Raw genomic sequence first — 17,670 nt, forward strand, 5'->3', positions numbered from 1 at the left:
CAATGTAAAAGGTCACTGGACACCTACTGCACTGCACAGCACGGTCACCTTTTACATTGATTTAGCGTCCAGACATGACCCACTGCGATATCACTCACTCTATCCGTTATATTAGCCATCTCGGGGCTTCCAGGCCGGCAGCCCAGGTGCTGTGTTGTGGAGTCAGGACCTCTGGGGATCTGGGCGCGGCTGTGGCGGGGAGGCACTCCAGGGGACAGGCGGACATAGGTCACTGCAGTAAAAGGATCCCCCCCCCCCCCTATCTACAGCGCAGTGACTTGCTGCAGATGCAGTGACATACCCTCTAGCTGTACATTTTTGGCAGGTACAGGACCTTTTTTTATGGTCTGTACAGATTTTAGCTCTCCAAACTTCCATTGAAAGTATAGGAAAAGGGTTGTGACCACGCCACTTTACCTGTGGCCACGCCCCTTTTCGAATTTGTACCGATTTTTATGTGTAAATTGTGGAGGGTATGTTGCTGCAGATGCAGTGGGCCTATTTTGGGGTGTGGACCTGGAGCTGCAGCTCCATAATTAATTGTTAATCCTACTCTGGGAACACACAGTAGCCAAAGGGCTGAGCCTCCCATTGTGTGGGAGGGCGTTTCTCGCCCAATCAGCTGTGGACTGGGTGTGATAGACCTGCTGCTAACCCAATGAGAGCTCCTAGCCACGCCCAGCGTTGTAGACACAGTCACTCTGGGCTATTATATAAGAGATAAGGAAGCTTTATAGTTTCTATTAATAAACAAGTACAGATACAAATGAGACAGGTAGGATGGCATGTGAATGTTATGAACTTCTTAGATGTTAGAACATGGCATTCAAGTTGCGGTGTCTGAAAGGTATGGTATCGGGATCCCAGCGTTTGGGATGCCAGCGGTCTGAATATCGACAACGGCATCCTGATGCGCATAATCCCAACACCTGGTAGGTAAGTAGTGTAACACTCTCCATCCCCCCCCCAACCCTAACCCTCCCTCCCTTCAGCCTGACCTTAACCCTCACGCCCCTGCAGCCTAACCCTAACCCTCCCCAGTGGTGCCTAACCCCAACCGTCCCTTCCAACAGCCTGACCCTAACTGTTCCCCCCTTAGTGCCTAATCCTAACCCCTTTTTCTAGTGCCTAACCCCCCCTCCTGCAGCCTGACCCTAACCCTCTACCCGCAGCCTAAACCTATCCCTCCCCCTCCCCCCCGCACGATTGCGATGCCGGCAGTTTGGATTCTGCCGCTGGTGTTGTGATCCACGATGGATCCCGGCATAGGTCTTCTGACCAGTGTTGCCGTTAGTATGCTGACCGGATCCTGTCTGAAAGCATAAATTATATACATGAGGTTAAGCTATTATTATTAAACAGACATTTGTTTCAAGCTTTTTCAACTACTTCATAACTACCTCTTAAGCTTGTAATATTTTAGGATGTTGATACTATTAATACCCCTTTTACACGGGTGGTCTTCTGTATGCCGAATGTCGGGATCCCGGCGCACAGTATACCGGCGCCGGAATCCCAACACCCGGCATACCGACAACTATTCTCCCTCGTGGGGGTCCACGACCCCCCTGGAGGGAGAATAAAATAGTGTGGCGCGCTAGCGAGCCCGTAAGGGGCTCCTTTGCGCTTGCCACGCTGTTGGTATTCCGGCGGTTAGGCTCCCGGCGCCGGTATGCTGGTCGCCGGGAGCCCGAGCGCCGGCATACCGTACTACACCCCTTTTACACCGCCAGCATATAACACGGGTTATTGCACATGAACGTGCATAACCCGTGTTGTTGCTTGGTGTAAAAGGGTCGAGTGACCCGGTATTCAACCTCGGGTAGTTTGCAGGGTTGAACACGGGTTCAGCCCGGCAAACTGTTCTGTGTAAACGGGAGCTGGGTCACATCGACCCGGCTTCCTGTTCACAGTGATGTATGGGTGGCGATTGAAGATCATATCTCACGTCACATCTCCAAGCACTGCCCCCACCGAGTCAGCAGCAACGTCACCGACCCGGTAATATGCCGGGTTGGTAAGTGCGGTGGGGAAAGGGGTCTGAGGTGGGTCGCAGCCGGGTAGCATCCGTGTCAGGCTCCCGGCTGCGACCTGCCGTATTTGGTATAAAAGCGGTATTTTTCTCTATATTTAACCTAAGTGTTTAATTTAAGTGTCTTACATGCAACTTTTTCAAGATGTGTATTCTGTATATATTTCACAAACCACATATACAGTACCTATTGCCGTTTTCATCATCCTGCTGACTTATTCAATCTGTCTCATGCTTTCAAATGATATTGTAACTTTAAACTAAATATGATTTCTCTAAAGCTGACACCTCCCCCTTTTTAACGTTTAGTCGATTTTGACAATCTCATTCCTGAATGCTGTGCGCGTCTACGATTAATACTGACATAGAATATTCAATCAATATGTTCTTTAGGCCATTCCGAGTGTTCTGCCTACTGCAATAATATAAAAACCTTTATTATGCATCTTCTCTAAACAACTCAACCATAATCTAAGCACTATAAAATGTATAAATATAAACACCATTGTTATACTTACTGTATATCTACAAATAATCCTACAAAGTTAACACTTCCATGTGCTTTAATTTTGTTGATAGGAACGTTATTTTCCCTACAGTATCTCAATTTAGATGGATATTGTGTTCATAATTATTATTTACACAGGCAACAATAACAACAGCAACAAACTTATACCCCTTTTACACCGCCGGCATCTAACACGGGTTATTACACATGAGCGTGCATAATCCGTGTTGCTGTGCAATGTAAATGGGCCAAGTTGGAATAATCAACCCGGCAAGCTGTACTGTGTAAACGGGAAGCCGGGTCGCATCGATCCGGCTCCCGTTCGCAGCATTCTTGCCGGGGCGTGACCGGCTGCATGATGGGCCGTCCGAGGGGGCGTTATGACAGGGAAGTGGGCAGAGAGGGGGGCATGACATCACGATCATGTCATCGCGGCTCTGCCCCCCGCTGTACAGTGCAGAGAAACTAGGCACTGTATAGCGGGGGCGAATCACGTCATCGGATCCCCTCGGCCGCCCACTTGTTCTCTGCTGTGGGTGGCTGAGGGAAGGGGAGTGGAGGGCCTGACAGGGAAAACGGGAGGCTTGCCCACCCTTCTGGGGGGCCGGGAGGGCCACACGATTTTCGAGAGCCTCCCGCCCATTCCAGGAGGGTAGGCAAGTATGGTACACAGTGTATGTACTGGCAGCGCTTGGAGAACATGTGATCTTCAAGCACCACCTCCACCGTGTCACCAGGAACGTCGCCAACCTGGTAATATGCCGGGTTGGAATCTGCAGTGGGAAAAGGACCTGAGGCGGGTCGCGCCCAGGGAGCACCCATGTTACGCTCCGGGAGCGACCCACCTCAGTTGGTATAAAGGAGGTATAAATAACATATACCCTCCCAATTTCCATAGCTTTTGGAACCACAGTCTTCAACAGTTTTATTTTATCTCAGAAAATAGTACAGCTTCAGCGGATGTTCTGAAATCATGATTTAGCTCAAAATAAAGAAATACTTGGGAGAAAACTTGTACTCAGGAATATTTTTCTTATTAAATTGTTGATGGCAATTAGCACAGGGTTTCCTATAGAACTTAGTAAATTCATTCTACAACAATATGAATCAGTGTCATTTCTCACCATACAAACAAAAAAATGAAAACAGGACTCTACCTGTGACCTGCAACAGGGAGACGAACACACCGCCACTGGTTGAAGCCTAGGAGCCAGATGCAGGGTAAACCGGTTACTCTGCATGCACCATAGCAACACCTGCGGCTCCTCCTCACTGGTTGCGGTATGCTCCACCTTCCTTATTTCTCTTATCTGTTTTAAAGAGTGCCATCTCTTTTATTTAAAAGGATTTGTAAGAATGTAATATATGTGTTTGTGACTTTGTGTGATTGTTGTGAGTCTGAGAAGGGGGCCCGGGGCTGGCTGTCATACAAAGGAAAGGACTGGAGGAGGACACACAGGGCCTCTATGACGCACTGGCATACATACTCTATACTGAAACTCATCCACTGATGTCTGATCACAATTTTCTAAACATTGCTTTCACTTTATAGAAGGTCAAAGGTGCACAACTCACCATAATATGTTGTCAGGGCCATTACTGTGTGGGGCATAATATGGTGCAAGGGGTATAAAATGGTGTTGCTTTGTGTCTGTATAGAATTTTTTTTTTTATAAATATTTTTATTTAACTTTTTTCTCTTATGTCCTAGAGGATGCTGGGGTCTAGATTAGTACCATGGGGTATAGACGGGTCCACCAGAAGCCATTGGCACTTTAAGAGTTTGAGAGTATGGTATGGCTCCTCCCTCTATGCCCCTCTTACCAGACTCAGTTTAGAAAATGTGCCCGGAGGAGCCGGTCACAGCTAGGGGAGCTCTCCAGAAATTCCTTAGTAAAGTTTAGTTTTAGAGTTTATTATTTAATTTTACAGGGAGGCTGCTGGCAACAGCCTCCCTGCATCGAGGGACTAAGGGGGGAGCAGTGTCCGCCCTGCGGGGTCTGAGCCACTGTCTCCGCTGACTGGACACTGAGCTCCAGAGGGGATAGATAGTTCCCTGCCTCAGGGCATCACTCACCCCAGCAGCATGCCGCCACCCCCTTACGGAGCTGAAGATTGTGGCGAGTGAGTCACCGACCCCACTAGCAAACGGGGGGCCGGTGTGAAGATGGCGGCATCAGGGCAGGAGCGCAGTATTAACTGCGCTCCGGATGCTCAGCGGTACATAGTGCGGCGCTGTGAAGGGCGCCCTGAGCCAGTGCCTATACCCTACACTTGTTACACAGCCTGTCGGGGTCCCCGGATCGCAGCCAGCATAAATCCTCAGGCCAGTATAATCCTGTGAAGAGCGGGAAGACAGTGCCATTTTGGGGACGGAGCTTCTCCTCAGACCGGACCCAGCAGCATTTCAGCGCCTTTTTCCTGCCTGCACAGCGCTGTCAGTGAAGAGCAAGTCCCTCCACAGCAACTCCAGCTATCTATCACAGTACCAGGGGGTTGTAGAAGGGGGAGGAGGTTGCAAAACGACTGTGTAACCTTTTAAGGTGCATAGTCAGCGCTGATAGGGGGTCTCCCTTTATACTAAAAGCACTGTGTATGGGTTGGCTCCAATCTCTGTGTCTCTCTTGCCATTCTTGGGGGTGAAACTCTGTCTGCCCTCCCCTGTGTGTGTGTGGAGTGTCTGTGGTCTCCATTAAGCAATGTCCAGGGACTCTGTGTCATATGCTGCAGAGGATATGTCCTCTCAGGATGATCCCATTCCATGTAATCAGGATTGCACTGTTTAGCACTGGTTCCATCAAGGGAGCCTGAGTGGTTATCCTCTATCAAATCTATGATTTCTCAGATTTCAAATAGGGTTGCACAAAATGAATCTGCAACTCAGGCTTTACAGAACTCTATGGCAGTCTGGCCCAGTACTGGTACATCAGGGCTCCCCGCTGTATATTCACATAAACGTGTTCTTGCTCAGATCATACAGGATGATACCCATACTGATTCTGATACTGCAGACGGTGATGGGGATGTGTTGCGGGGGCAGCATCTCTTGCAAAAGGGGTGCAGTTGATGATAGTGGCTATTAGGGATGTTGCTGATACAACTCCCGAGCAGGTTGAGGAGGCTTACTTCGCTGAAAATAAGAAAGCCTCGCTAACTTTCTCTATGTCAAAGGAATTAAATGCTATATTTGAAAAGGCTTGGGAAAACCCGGATAAAAAATTCCAGATACCTAAAAGGGTTCTGGTAGCATTTCTTTTCCCGGTAGAGGATAGGAAAAAATGGGAAAACCCGCCTATTGTTGACGCATCAGTATCCAGACTCTCAAAAAAGGTGGTTTTACCTGTTCCAGGATCTACCGCCTTGAAAGAGCCGGCTGATCGTAAAATTTATAATACGCTCAAATCCATGTACACGGCTTCTGGAGCGATCCTACGTCCCACTATTGCCAGTACTTGGATTGCCAAAGCTATAGCAAAGTGGTCAGGCACGTTACTTGAGGACTTGGATACTATGGAGAAATGTGATGTTGAATTGTTTTTACATAACATTCAGGATTCGGCAGGATTTCTGTTAGAATCCATGAAAGACCTGGGTTCCATGGCTGTGGGGATTTCCTCCATGTCGGTATTAGCTCGACGAGGACTGTGGTTGCGCCAGTGGTCTGCCGACGCAGAATCCAGGAGAAGTGTGGAGACCCTACTCTACACAGGTCAAGCTCTCTTTGGGGAAGCGTTAGATGCGTTGATATCCACGGCTACGGCTGGTAAGTCACCCTTTCTTCCCTCAGCTACACCTGCTCCGAAGAAACCCTTTTCTTCAGTTACATCACAGCCCTTTTGGTCTAACAAGCCCAAAAAGACCAAGCAATCCAACACCTTCTTTCGGAGAGGTCAGCGCAAGTTCAACAAACCTGCGGCTTCAGGTTCCCAGGAACAGAAACCTGCTTCAGGTACACCAAAGTCCGCCGCATGACGGTGGACTGCACGCCCCGGAGGTGGGGCCGGTAGGAGCAAGACTCAGACATTTGAGTCATGTCTGGGTGTCCTCTGGCCTGGACCCCTGGGTGCAAGAATTTGTGTCCCAGGGGTACTGGCTGGAATTTCAAAATCTACCTCATCACCGATTTTTCAGATCAGGATTGCCAGCTCTGCTGGCAGACAGGACTGTCCTGCAAGAAGCCGTCCAGAAGTTGGTGGAGGCACAGTTTATTGTACCAGTATCTCCTCATATGCAAAACAAAGGTTACTATACGAACCTTTTCGTGGTACCGAAACCGAATGGTTCGGTCGGGCCCATTCTGAACTTAAAATCACTAAACCCATTTCTGAGGGAGTTCAAGTTCAAAATGGAGTCTCTAAGGGCAGTGATATCAGGTCTGGAGGAGGGGTACTTCCTAGTATCCCTGGATATCAAGGATGCGTACCTCCACATTCCGATCTGGCTGCAGCATCAAGCTTATCTTCGATTCGCATTCTTGGACTGTAACTTTCAGTTCCAGGCCCTCCCATTCGGCTCTCCACAGCACCGAGGGTATTCACCAAGGTGATGGCGGAAATGATGATTCTCCTCCGCAGACAGGGGGTGAACATAATTCCGTATCTGGATGATCTGCTGATGAAGGCATCGTCCAAGGAGAAGCTGTTACGGCCCATAACACTCACGACCCAGCTTCTCAGGGAACATGATTGGATCCTTAATCTTCCAAAATCACTATTGGAACCAACCAGGAGGTTTTCCTCTCTGGAAATGATCCTCGACACAGAGGTGCAAAGGATGTTTCTCCCAGAGGAAAAGGCGTTGGTGATTCAAACGATGGTCTGGGTTGTCCTGAAGCCAGCCCGGGTGTCAGTTCATCTGTGCATTCGCCTTCTGGGGAAGATGGTGGCCTCTTACGAGGCTCTGCAGTATGGGAGGTTTCACGCTCGGTCCGTCCATCTGGATCTCCTGGACAAGTGGTCGGGATCCCATCTACATCTACACATGAGAATACGTCTGTCGCCAAAGGCCAGGATCTCACTCCTCTGGTGGCTGCAATTTCCTCACCTTATGGAGGGCTGCAGGTTTGGGATTCAGGACTGTATCCTTCTAACCACGGATGCAAGTCTCCGGGGCTGGGGCGCAGTCACTCAAGGGGAAACCTTCCAAGGTAGGTGGTCAAGTCTGGAAGCCGGCCTGCCGATAAACATTCTGGAACTAAGAGCCATCTACAACGGTCTTTTCCAAGCAGCCCATCTTCTGAGAAATTGGGCCAATCAGGTGCAGTCGGACAATGTGACAATGGTGGCTTACATAAACCGACAGGGCGGAACGAAGAGCAGAGCTGCAATGGCAGAGATAACAAGAATCATCCTCTAGGCAGAAAAGCACGCATTGGCGCTGTCAGCAATCTTCATTCCGGGAGTAGACAACTGGGAAGCGGACTTCCTCAGCAGACACGATCTCCATCCAGGTGAGTGGGGCCTCCATCCAGAGGTGTTCAAGGAAGTAACAGATCTTTGGGCCGTACCCCAGATCAACATGATGGCCTCTTGTCTCAACAAGAAGCTTTGGCGGTATTGTTCCAGGTCGAGGGACCCGCAAGCAGTGGCGGTGGACGCCCCAGTGACTCCGTGGGTGTTCCAGTCGGTGTACGTGTTTCCTCCACTTCCACTCATCCCAAGAGTTCTAAAGCTCATAAGGAGAACAAGGGTTCAAGCGATCCTCATTGCTCCGGACTGGCCAAGAAGGGCTTGGTACGCGGATCTTCTGGATCTACTGCAAGACGAGCCGAGGCCTCTTCCTCTTCGGGAGGACCTGCTGCAGCAGGGGCCATTCGCCTATCAAGACTTACCGCGGCTACATTTGACGGCATGGAGGTTGAATGCCTGGTACTAGCTTGGAACAGTATTCCGAACAAGGTTATTCCTACCCTGATACAGGCTAGGAAAGGAGTAACGTCTAAACGTTACCATCGAATTTGGAAAAAATATGTATCTTGGTGTGTGTCCAAGAAATTTCCTGCGGTGGAGTTTCAACTGAGACGGTTTCTCCTCTTCCTACAAGCTGGTGTGGCTATGGGCCTGAGGTTGGGATCTGTGAAGGTCCAGATTTCGGCCCTATCCATTTTCTTCCATAGACAATTGGCTGTCCTCCCTGAGGTTCAGACCTTTTTGAAGGGAGTTCTGCACATCCAACCTCCCTTTGTACCACCTACGGCACCTTGGGACCTTAACGTGGTGTTGCAGTTCCTCCAATCGGACTGGTTCGAGCCTCTACAGGAGGTTGAGGTAAAGTTTCTTACGTGGAAGGCTGTCACTTTGTTGGTTTAGCTTCTACTAACGTGTGTCGGAGTTGGGGGCTTTGTCCTGTAAAAGCCCATACTTGATCTTCCACGAAGATAGAGCTGAGCTCCGGACACGTCAGCAGTTTCTTTCGAAGGTTGTGTCGGCATTTCATATCAACCAACCTATTGTGGTGCCAGTGGCTACTGACTCCTCAATTTCATCAAAGTCCTTGGATGTTGCAAGGGCTCTGAAAATCTATGTGAAGAGGACTGGTCATCACAGAAAATCAGACTCTCTGTTTGTCCTGTATGATCCCAAGAAAATTGGGTGTCCTGCTTCTAAGCAGACGATCTGTCGCTGGATCAGGTTTACTATCCAGCATGCGTATTCTACGGCAGGCTTGCCGTGTCCTACATCTATCAAGGCCCACTCTACTCGTAAGGTAGGGTCTTCCTGGGCGGCTGCCCGGGGGGTCTCGGTGTTACAACTTTGCCGAGCTGCAGCTTGGTCTGGGTCGAATGCGTTTGCAAAGTTCTACAAGTTTGATACTTTGGCCTCTGATGATGTGAAGTTCAGTCAATCAGTTTTGCAGGAGCCTCCGTGCTCTCCCTCCCGTTCTGTGAGCGTTGGTACATCCCCATAGTACTAATGTGGACCCCAGCATCCTCTAGGACGTAAGAGAAAATAGGATTTTGGTTACCTACTAGTAAATCCTTTTCTCATAGTCCGTAGAGGATGCTGGGTGCCCTCCCAGCGCTTCGTTTTCCTGCAATTGTTATCTGGTTCAGTACAACTTTGTTTTTAGTTAAGTACTGTATTGTTACTTGGTAAGTAATGTTTTCAACGGTTGCTGAGTTTTCAGGCTAAGTTAGCTTGATGTGCCTTGTATGTGTGAGCTGGTGTGAATCTCGCCACTATCTGTGTTAAATCCTTCTCTCGAAGATGTCTGTCTCCTCGGGCACAGTTTCTAGACTGAGACTAGTAGGAGGGGCATCGAGGGAGGAGCCAGCCCACACTCTCAAACTCTTAAAGTGCCAATGGCTCCTGGTGAACCCTATAACCCATGGTACTAATGTGGACCCCAACATCCTCTACGGACTACGAGAAAAGGATTTACAGGTAGGTAACCAAAATCCTATTTATTTATTTATTTATTTATTTTTTTGGGGGGGGGGGGGAGCCCTGCCTATTTTGTCAGTCCCGGGCCCCACAATTTCTGGTGCAGCCCTGAATAAAGTACCCAATTAATCAATTTATCAAGAGCCACTAAAGACTATAAGCAAATAGACATACGTTTATCTTTGAATACATGTATCCTCAAACCTGTCTTTCTATTTTACTACTCTCATCTTTACCTCCAATATATGACCAGTTATCCTTGCCATGGGAAAGATAAGCAAGATTAACCAGAAAAAACATAGGGAACACACCATCATGCAAACTTCACTATCTCTTTCATGGGGATCAGAATACCGACACCGGAATCCAAACCAGCACAATCCCGACAGGGGGGCGAGCACAACGCAGCCCCTTGCGGGCTCGCTGCACTCGCCACGCTGCGGGCACGGTGCCTCTCTACGCTCGGCACACTAATTTATTCTCCATCTATGGGTGTCGTGGACACCCACGGAGGGAGAATATGTCGGGATTGTGCCGGTTGGGATTCTGGTGTCGGTATTCCGACCGTCGGGATTCCGTCCGGCGGGATGTCGACCGCATCCCCTTTCATGACGTAACATTTCACATTGGTGTAAAACAGATATGTTTTATATGACTGCAAAAACGATGGGGCTATTGGATTAAGGACCTGATTCAGTAAGGATTGCAAATTCTGCTAAGTAGCAGAATTTGCAATCCTTTTGATTGCATGCTGGGGGCCACCCATCACAGGGCAAGGCCACTCAGCATGCTATCCGCCGCTCTCCCATGAGCGCGCAGAAATTGCGGTCGCACCGCAATTTCACTGTGATTGCTAAACATAGGGTAGCCTCCAGCCAGCGCAGGAGGCCCGCCACCATTATTGTGATTGCATCAGCTGCGTGTGACGTCATACAGCTGCCCCGATCATGCTTATGCCACCCCCCCCCCCATTCGACTACCGCCGCACCTGTTTTTAAGCCATGCCCCCGCAATGCTCAGTCTCCACCTAGTAAACTGAGCATTGCCCCCCCCCCCCCCACCCCGCCTCGTGAATGCCTCTGCCTGATTCACAGACAGAAGCGTTTGCATTTTCTGCGGGGCATCAGCAGTAAATGTGGGCGCATGCGCTGGATGGGCCCAGTACATGCGCCCGTATAAAAATTCCGGCTATTTGCAATCCAACCTGAATTAGCCCCTAAGTTCACCCAAAGCTGCAATCAGCTCCAGTCGCTACCTACGTTTTACTTTTTCCAACTACAGTTCAGAAATCTGTAAACTAAAAACAGCTATTTTAAGTTTCTCTTTCTGATTTTCATCCTTTATACATGGCCGTAACTAGGGGGGCTAAGGGGGCATGCGCCCCGGGTGAAGAATCTGAGAGGGTGCAGAGATGGGTACTCTGCCTCCCCTCCTTCGTCTCAGCTCTAAGGGGCTACCTTTTGCCGGGTCCAAGAACCCTGACTGCAGGTACCCGCTGCCCTTCACCACCAGTGAAACTCTCCACTCCCCGGCAACTAGAATGCTAATGTATGGGGGAGGGTTGGTGACCAAGGACTCTCCAGCTGCCCCCTTTTATTTCCCAAGCACTGGTCCATGGCTGTTCACACACTCCTGTGCCTATGTAAGAGATGTCTGCCCCCAGGCCTGTTCCCCAGCGCCTCCCCTTTCCAACACGCAACTCCACCAGAGGAGGACAGGACCCTATGGGGCTACCAACTGCCAGGTCCCAGAACCCTCGCTGCAGGTACCCGCTCCCCCGTACCACCAATGTGGACTGCTGGGAAACCAACCCCCACCGGCTACTAGAACCTGTGCCTGTGTAAACTATGTCTGCCCCTGACCCTGGTCCTCAGGGCCTCCCTCTTCCTGCATGGCAGCTCCACCAGAGGAGGTCAGGGCGAGAGGAAGCAGCAGCAGCCGATAATTAGTCTGGGCACTGAGGTGAGGTCTCTATACGCCAGGACAGCTGCTGCCTCCCAAAGTGTGATCCTAGGTCCCAACTTGCATGCAGGGCTTTAGTCCTACAGCAGTTGGCCAGTTGGAATCCTCCTCTCCAGTATGTGTGATACAGTGATGATTACATGGCTTATATCAGGTATATAACACCAGACAGTCCTAGGGATTCCTCTCTGCAGCCAGGGTAACCCACATTGTGTGACCCCCTTCCCAGAAAGTTGGTACTCCTCCTCTTTAATAAGTCCTAGGTCCTGACTGGCATTCTGGGCTTTGTAGTCCCACAGCGGTTGGCCTGTCCCCCACAATACTGTATCTGATGTGCATGTTAGGTTTTTTTTTTCCTATCCATTTTCATAGGGAATGTGTGCTGGATGCACCCTGACGGTGCTGATTGTCACTTTGCCAACTGTTTATTACTGTGTTTTTGACATGGTTTACTGCCTTGCCCCGGGTGCCTAAAATCCTAGTTTCGACCCTGCTTTATATTAGACAGAGTGTCTTTAAAAAATATCTTTCCGCCACAAACATTAAAAAGCATTCTCCTCTTTAACTTGTTATTTTACCCAGTTTTCACTACGGTATTTCTCTGGACCTCAACCTCCTTGTATTTATTACAGGTACATAATCCATATTTCCATATATGTTTTGATGTAAATGTTGGAGACTTGTCAATAGCTTGATAGCACAGATTTCTGCATGTTCAGCTCTACTTCTTTTATACGCAGTGTAAGATTTTCTTACATTTTCATTTTCTTGTAATAAAGTTTGCAAATGTCTTTGTACTGCACTAAAATATTCCATGTGGATCTATTGTAATCAATATTGGTTATCTTTTCCTATCAGTATTCTTATTTTGTGTTTCACTAGGTAATAGCAAATCATTTCATACACCTATGCCATGCCCTGAGATATTTAACTCATCTCATATCTGACTTCTAGTACAGGTTGAGTATCCCATACAGAGGCGTCACTAGGGTTGGTGTCACCCGGTGTGGTAACTCATGGTGTCACTCCCCCATGGACCTCTTCCCGTATCACACCACGCGGAACCCTTAGTGTAATAGTTTTAGCAGCTAACAAAATTAACTTTATACCTCTAAATTACAATATCATATGCACAGCCTAAATGTAATAACATTTACCTAAGAGTTATGCAAATTAGACTCAACGCCCAAATTATTAGACTTGATGGTTTCATGACTTACTGGCGACAAACTTACGGCCTGATTCACTATGGATTGCTATTGAGGCTGAAATAGCAATTTTCTCAAACCTGCTCTTGCTAAAAATCGCATGTGAAAAGCTGACCAGAAACGATAAAAGACGCCCACCGATGCGTTCGCAAATCTGCATATGCAAAAATGAGCACCATAGACATTTGCAGCTGACCCCAACATACTCAAATCAATGAGAATGCAGTTGCACCGGGACCCATGTTTTTCTCATTCGCAGATGATGTCAGAGACACACTCTGAAAACATCCATGACACGCCTGCGTTTTCCCAACCACTCCCCACATGTTACCATCCATGAATGGTCACTTCCTGTCAAATTGGGTCCTCTAAACTCTTAGGCTGCATATGCAGAGCAATCGCATTTTGACCTTCCCACCCGATAATCACTCAGTGCATGCGTTCTCACATTAGCAAATAATAGTGAATCAGGCCCTTAGATTGTAAACCGGGTTTGCAATGCAATGAGGTTTTTTTCCTGTTTTAACATACTTCTACAAAAAATAATTGCTTCTGATTATTTCAAAGATAAATTAATGTCACCTCAAATTACCCCAAAAGCAATTTTTTTTCTAGTATTTTTTTATTCCTTTATAAGTAAATGAAATTTGCAAGCATTTTATAGTTTATTACTTTATTTAAAAAGCCTTGTGACACCTTTTAAAGGGATGCGGTTATGTGACCTGTGGTTGGGAGACCGCCGGTCACTATACCGACGCCAGAATCCTGCCCGGTTGAAAGCCCAACAGTCGACATGCTGACTAACAGGAACTATTCCCACTCCTGGATGTCCACGCTCGCTCTGCCCCGACGGCAATCTAAACGCCGGTCACCCATACCCAACACGTTTTAAAAGTGTCCAGTACTCTCCTTATGCTCACTAACTTTCTACATGATTGTGCTAACAAAGGAGTCACTTTTTTGGGGGCCGTTTTTAATAGAGATGAGCGGGTTCGGTTTCTCTGAATCCGAACCCGCCAGAACTTCATGTTTTTTTTCACGGGTCCGAGCGACTCGGATCTTCCCGCCTTGCTCGGTTAACCCGAGCGCGCCCGAACGTCATCATGACGCTGTCGGATTCTCGCGAGGCTCGGATTCTATCGCGAGACTCGGATTCTATATAAGGAGCCGCGCGTCGCCGCCATTTTCACACGTGCATTGAGATTGATAGGGAGAGGACGTGGCTGGCGTCCTCTCCATTTAGATTATAAGAGACTGAGAGAGATTTACTGGAGCTGACTAGGAGGAGTACTGTTACTGTAGAAGTGTAGAGACTGAGTGGAGAGAGTTTACTAGTGAGGACAGTGCAGTTTACTTTATAATCCGTTCTCTGCCTGAAAAAAGCGATACACAGCACACAGTGACTCAGTCACATACCATATCTGTGTGCACTGCTCAGGCTCAGGCCAGTGTGCTGCATCATCTATTATCTATATATAATATTATATATATCTGTCTGACTGCTCAGCTCACACAGCTTATAATTGTGGGGGAGACTGGGGAGCACTACTGCAGTGCCAGTTATAGGTTATAGCAGGAGCCAGGAGTACATAATATATTATATAGTGAGTGACCACCAGACACACAGTGCAGTTTATTTAATATATCCGTTCTCTGCCTGAAAAAAGCGATACACACAGTGACTCAGTCAGTCACATACCATATCTGTGTGCACTGCTCAGGCTCAGGCCAGTGTGCTGCATCATCTATTATCTATATATAATATTATATATATCTGTCTGACTGCTCAGCTCACACAGCTTATAATTGTGGGGGAGACTGGGGAGCACTACTGCAGTGCCAGTTATAGGTTATAGCAGGAGCCAGGAGTACATAATATATTATATAGTGAGTGACCACCAGACACACAGTGCAGTTTATTTAATATATCCGTTCTCTGCCTGAAAAAAGCGATACACACAGTGACTCAGTCAGTCACATACCATATCTGTGTGCACTGCTCAGGCTCAGGCCAGTGTGCTGCATCATCTATTATCTATATATAATATTATATATATCTGTCTGACTGCTCAGCTCACACAGCTTATAATTGTGGGGGAGACTGGGGAGCACTACTGCAGTGCCAGTTATAGGTTATAGCAGGAGCCAGGAGTACATAATATATTATATAGTGAGTGACCACCAGACACACAGTGCAGTTTATTTAATATATCCGTTCTCTGCCTGAAAAAAGCGATACACACAGTGACTCAGTCAGTCACATACCATATCTGTGTGCACTGCTCAGGCTCAGGCCAGTGTGCTGCATCATCTATATATATTATATATCTGTCTGACTGCTCAGCTCACACAGCTTATAATTGTGGGGGAGACTGGGGAGCACTACTGCAGTGCCAGTTATAGGTTATAGCAGGAGCCAGGAGTACATATTATATTAAAATTAAACAGTGCACACTTTTGCTGCAGGAGTGCCACTGCCAGTGTGACTGACCAGTGACCTGACCACACTGACCACCAGTATAGTTAGTAGTATACTTATATTGTGATTGCCTGAAAAAGTTAAACACTCGTCGTGTGACTTCACTTGTGTGTTTTTTTTTTTTTTTATTCTATAAAAATAAAACTCATTCTGCTGACAGACAGTGTCCAGCAGGTCCGTCATTATATAATATATAATATATACCTGTCCGGCTGCAGTAGTGATATATATATATTTTTTATATCATTTATCATCCAGTCGCAGCAGACACAGTACGGTAGTTCACGGCTGTGGCTACCTCTGTGTCTCTGCACTCGGCAGGCAGTCCGTCCATAATTGTAATACCACCTAACCGTGGATTTTTTTCATTCTTCTTTATACATACATAGTTACATAGACATCTTCTCTTTATCAACCAGTCTATATTAGCTGCAGACACAGTACAGTACGGTAGTTCACGGCTGTGGCTACCTCTGTGTCTGCACTCGGCAGGCAGTCCGTCCATAATTGTATACCACCTAACCGTGGTTTTTTTTCATTCTTCTTTATACATACATAGTTACATAGACATCTTCTCTTTATCAACCAGTCTATATTAGCTGCAGACACAGTACAGTACGGTAGTTCACGGCTGTGGCTACCTCTGTGTCTGCACTCGGCAGGCAGTCCGTCCATAATTGTATACCACCTAACCGTGGATTTTTTTCAGTCTTCTTTATACATACATAGTTACATAGACATCTTCTCTTTATCAACCAGTCTATATTAGCTGCAGACACAGTACAGTACGGTAGTTCACGGCTGTGGCTACCTCTGTGTCTGCAGTCGGCAGGCAGTCCATAATTGTATACTAGTATCCATCTCCATTGTTTACCTGAGGTGCCTTTTAGTTGTGCCTATTAAAATATGGAGAACAAAAATGTTGAGGTTCCAAAATTAGGGAAAGATCAAGATCCACTTCCACCTCGTGCTGAAGCTGCTGCCACTAGTCATGGCCGAGACGATGAAATGCCAGCAACGTCGTCTGCCAAGGCCGATGCCCAATGTCATAGTACAGAGCATGTCAAATCCAAAACACCAAATATCAGAAAAAAAAGGACTCCAAAACCTAAAATAAAATTGTCGGAGGAGAAGCGTAAACTTGCCAATATGCCATTTACCACACGGAGTGGCAAGGAACGGCTGAGGCCCTGGCCTATGTTCATGGCTAGTGGTTCAGCTTCACATGAGGATGGAAGCACTCAGCCTCTCGCTAGAAAAATGAAAAGACTCAAGCTGGCAAAAGCAGCACAGCAAAGAACTGTGCATTCTTCGAAATCCCAAATCCACAAGGAGAGTCCAATTGTGTCGGTTGCGATGCCTGACCTTCCCAACACTGGACGTAAAGAGCATGCGCCTTCCACCATTTGCACGCCCCCTGCAAGTGCTGGAAGGAGCACCCGCAGTCCAGTTCCTGATAGTCAGATTGAAGATGTCAGTGTTGAAGTACACCAGGATGAGGAGGATATGGGTGTTGCTGGCGCTGGGGAGGAAATTGACCAGGAGGATTCTGATGGTGAGGTGGTCTGTTTAAGTCAGGCACCCGGGGAGACACCTGTTGTCCGTGGGAGGAATATGGCCGTTGACATGCCAGGTGAAAATACCAAAAAAATCAGCTCTTCGGTGTGGAGGTATTTCACCAGAAATGCGGACAACAGGTGTCAAGCCGTGTGTTCCCTTTGTCAAGCTGTAATAAGTAGGGGTAAGGACGTTAACCACCTCGGAACATCCTCCCTTATACGTCACCTGCAGCGCATTCATAATAAGTCAGTGACAAGTTCAAAAACTTTGGGTGACAGCGGAAGCAGTCCACTGACCAGTAAATCCCTTCCTCTTGTAACCAAGCTCACGCAAACCACCCCACCAACTCCCTCAGTGTCAATTTCCTCCTTCCCCAGGAATGCCAATAGTCCTGCAGGCCATGTCACTGGCAATTCTGACGAGTCCTCTCCTGCCTGGGATTCCTCCGATGCATCCTTGCGTGTAACGCCTACTGCTGCTGGCGCTGCTGTTGTTGCCGCTGGGAGTCGATGGTCATCCCAGAGGGGAAGTCGTAAGCC

General features: G+C 47.8%; 1 protein-coding gene across 1 annotated transcript in view; it reads left to right on the forward strand.

Annotated features, from left to right (window-relative positions):
• The window catches only part of BEND5 (BEN domain containing 5), a 1,224,740-nt gene that overhangs the window by 52,957 nt on the left and 1,154,113 nt on the right, over positions 1-17,670 (forward strand). The window lies entirely within an intron of this gene.

The sequence above is a fragment of the Pseudophryne corroboree genome, chromosome 9 (assembly GCF_028390025.1).
Source record: "Pseudophryne corroboree isolate aPseCor3 chromosome 9, aPseCor3.hap2, whole genome shotgun sequence".
NCBI lineage: Eukaryota > Metazoa > Chordata > Amphibia > Anura > Myobatrachidae > Pseudophryne > Pseudophryne corroboree.